Consider the following 4,372-nt stretch of genomic DNA (forward strand, 5'->3'; position numbering starts at 1 on the left):
ATTAAAAAATGCTCTAGAAAAATAAAATCAATTACAAGGCCGTAAAGAACAGTGCACTATTTCAGAAATATACTGAGGTTTTAATTATTGTAAAAGCCATAGTCATTCGCAAACTAAAGTGGGCCGGTCTAAGCGTGAAACAGGACTGAAAATGAGTCACACTCCAAACCTAGTCCATAACCAGAATGAGTCAAAGCGAACAATGCACCTAAACCGGGGGCGGGGGCTCTCCCTCGGTAGAGATTGCAATGGTGTATTTTCCCCAGTCTTTCAGAATGTATTCCGACTACAGACTGGCATGCAAATTATAAACATGCAAACAGAGACACTGACTTTCTGGGTGGGTGGGGGCGTCCCATTCGGTAATCGGAAATCCCTGTCAGTGGCATTTCCCCCAGTCTTCCTTAGAAAGTCGATTTCCACGTCCCTGAGTTATAAACCAGTCATCTACAAACGGAGTCAAAGAGAAAGTCAGCATATTCTGAATCTCGTGGCAGTGCGTGATTAGCCCAAATTCCGTGATGAATGCCCGCTGGACCCCCCACGCAATTGCGTGCTTTGCGTGTGCTTCTGAAAATTCAATTCACAGGGACTTTACGTTTGACATTTAAACATTTCCGGCTGTCATTTGCCGGAACGTGAGTAATATGTGACCCTGACTGATGTTATAAAAGTTTCAGAAACGCTCATCTCTTTTACAGCATCACAGCCGACATGACTGATGAATGCAAGACTGAAATCACAGTTTCTGACAAGTCTGTCACGAATGTGGCGATGACAATCATCAGGCAGGATGTTCATCTTCTGACAGGTCAGTAACAGTTATATTAATGTTATAAATCTGTTATAAACAAAAGGCTGTTCCGAACTGTTTTCGAATTATACGTGTGATGTATTTGTACATCAATTTTTGCAATGATATCTTTAAAATGTAGGCTATTAAGAATGTTTCTATTTAAAGCGACTTTTGTCGTCCCTCAATATGATGTTTCAAAAGTGAGACAGTGAGTTTTGACTCATGTGGGACAGTTAAATATACTGTTATTTAATTGATAAAGTGTGAATTAAGAATGTTCAGTTTAGGAACGAGTCAGTGCCCGAGAATTAAAGCGGAAGTGATGAAAAAAACGAGTAGTCTAAGGAAATGAAGACGGAAGAGACAGAAGACTGTTCTAAAGTTATATCTTACCCAAGCATTCCAATAGGCGAATATTTTCCTAACAACATGAGCTGCTTAAAAATGAATAAAGTTATCAACATAACTGATATTCAAAATGGTTAGCAGCGCTGTTTGTTTACGTTTCGAATATCTGCGTACATCTCTTTTAGCATTGTTTCGGTTTCTCCATTTGAATGAAGAATAAATAGCCTACTAAAAATAGTCAATAGACAGGCTGCTGATAAAGACAGGTAAATCTTCTCAGGCACGCGCAGGCCGCACAAGTTAGTTTGCAATTGGCTGTTGTCTGTGCGATGATTTCAACCGCAGCTTTTTGGGTCCAGACTTTGCCGACGCGAGGCGATAACACTATCGGCTTTTGTCGCCGCTAGTTCTTTGAAGACGGCTTGGTGTGTCCCGGCCTTAACGTAACATAAGGCTGGGACACTCAAACTAAAAGCAGATTTTAAAGAACCAGAGGCTTCAAATGCCTACAGTGTTATCGCCTCGCGTCTGCAAAGTCTGGACCCAAAGAGCTGCGGCTGAAAACATCGCACAGACAACAGCTGACTGCAAACTATGTGCGTTCTGCGCATGCGTGAGAAGATTTATTTTTTTATATCAGCAGTTGGTTAGTAGTATCTATTTTTCATTCAAAGGGAGAAACCGAAACAATGCTAAAAGAGATATACTTAGATATTCGAAACGTAAACAGAACAGCGCTGCTAACCATTTTGAATATCAGTTATGTTGATAACTTTATTCAATTTAAGCGGCTCGTACTGTTAGGAAAATATTCGCGTATTGGAATGCTTGGGTAAGATATACTATTAGAACAGGTCTGTCTCTGTTGCCTTAATTTACTTAGACTAACGTTACTCGTTTCTTTTCATCACTTCCGCTTTAATTCTCGGACACTGACTCGTTCGCTAAACTGAACATTCTTAATGCACAATTTATCAACTAAATAACAGTATTTAACTGTCCCATATTAGTCAAAACTCACTGACTCACTTCTGAAACATCATTTTCTAATGATGGTCTACAAAAGTCGCTTCAAATAGAAATATTCTTAATACGTTTTTAAAGATATCATTGCAAAAAAGTGATGTACAAATATAGTTTGAAAAACAGTTCAGAACAGCCTTTTGTTTATAAGAGATGTATAACATTAATTATATTCGTTATTATGATCGTCATTTAAAAGGAGAAATACGAAATAAGGCTATAAGAGATATATGCAGATATACGAAACGTAAACAAAGGAGCGCTGCTTACCATTCTGAATATCAGTTGTGCTGAAAACTTAATTCATTTTAAGCGGCTCATTTTGTTAGGAAAATATTCGAGTAATGGAATGCTTCAAGGGTCTAAAACCCAAGTAACATTAGAACCGTCTTCTGTTTGTGCCGCCTTTATTTACTTGCTCTTTTCATCAATTTCGCTTTAAATCTCCGGCACCAATCTCATGGTGACTTTATGGTCATTAGTTCCCTTTTCATGCTTCTTGGCTTGGTTATAATATTCTGATCCCTTTTGGTAAACCTCGTTTGCTCTTCAAAACTGCTCTTTATTAACTCGTTTATAAGTAAACGTGCATGGTAAGAATGCTGAGAATGCGTTTAAAGTTGTTGAATTTCACTGATCACAGATTAATTCTGATAAACATCTGTTCTTCTCTGCAGGTGAGACGAGAGCTGCTGTACAAATCTGTCTGTGTCGTGATTTCACAGCCTTTGTTTAATTTAATAAATGTAACGATGGACAATAAATGTTGACAATTGATATGACGCCTTAAAGTTGATTCATAATTTTTGACTTTATGACAACAGATCGGAAAATAAGCCATGATCCTCTTCACACACAAACATCAGTTGAAGAAGAGAAAGAGTTCCAAAAATGACTCTCCAGCTTCTGTGACATACAAAGAAGGTATTGTGAAGAACATCTAAAAGTGCTTGTTTACTAACAAGAGGGAGATCTGAAGATTTTTCTTATGTGGGGCAGTCAAATATATGTGTTTTTTAAGGCTTATAATGCAGCAGTGTTGTTTGATCCGGATTATGAATCTACACTCTAATAAATAAATGCTGGGTTAAAAAAAACCCAGCGCTGGTTGAAATATGGGCAAACCAAGCGATTGGGTTGTTTTGACCCTGCAGTTGGGTTAGTGTTTAACCCATCCTTCTGGGTAGTTTTATTTAACTCAAATATTGTTTTAAAATTATTATATTCCTTGCTTAAAATCTGCCCAAATAGCTTGGAAGGTAACATTTATTAATCATTTAAAAATGAACATTTATTAATAAGTTGAATAAATAATTAAATTTAAAAAATGCTTAATAAGTAATAAAAAATAAATAATAATACATAAATGTTCACATTTTGATTATTGCTGATGCCTAGGTTACTTTGGTTTACTATTTGGACATATTTTAAGCAAGAAATATAGTAATTTTAAAGCAATATTTGGGTTAAATAAAACCCAGAAGGATGGGTTAAACATTTAACCCAACTGCAGGGTTAAAACAACCCATTCGCTGGGTTTGTCCATATTTCACCCAGCGCTGGGTTGTTTTTAAGCCAGCTTTTCCTAGAGTGTATAGACTAGTGGACGAAGGGATCCTGGACCATGAGCTCATGCCTGGCCAGAGCTGTATAATTCGATTATGACTTGTTTTTATCATTACAGTTTGCTTAACACATTCTTATGAAAATACATGCTCTATATTCTTACCATATATACAGTATAATCGCATCTACTGTTACACAATTATTTCCGTCTTATGGTGGACGTCCTTCACTCGCTAATAATTAAGCATGGTTGTATAATGTTCTGTTATGGTAATAGTCTTTCACATATGCCTCGCATCAATTTCAGGTTGCATGTAAAGGCCCCTTTAATAAAGAGTGGATCTTTTCCAGGGATCATCGACTGACCCTCACAGAGACACCAGACTAGTTCATCGCCAGTGTTTTTGCGTGAGTAGCATTGCTATTTATTAGTATTTGTAATTAAAAATAAATCTGATAATGTAGATATATTGTTTAATGACTAAATGCCATATGAATCAATTTCCAAAACTGTATGTATTTTGTGAATGTTTGTTAAACAACTAGGTGACACAATGCCACTGGTCAAGCTCTTTTGAAATCATTGTGTAGGATGTTTCACAATGAAAATTACTCCATAGCGTCATCTAGCGTCCGAGT

The 4,372-nt window shown here is 36.9% G+C and overlaps 1 long non-coding RNA gene across 1 annotated transcript; it reads left to right on the forward strand.

Annotated features, from left to right (window-relative positions):
- Window positions 1-636: 636 nt before the first annotated feature.
- Window positions 637-4,141, forward strand: LOC141326482 (uncharacterized). The gene is made up of 3 exons (XR_012353902.1): window positions 637-811; window positions 2,992-3,091; window positions 4,085-4,141. It is a non-coding gene; the product is annotated as an uncharacterized lncRNA (long non-coding RNA).
- The last annotated feature ends 231 nt before the right edge of the window (window positions 4,142-4,372 follow it).

The sequence above is a fragment of the Garra rufa genome, chromosome 1 (genome assembly GCF_049309525.1).
Source record: "Garra rufa chromosome 1, GarRuf1.0, whole genome shotgun sequence".
NCBI lineage: Eukaryota > Metazoa > Chordata > Actinopteri > Cypriniformes > Cyprinidae > Garra > Garra rufa.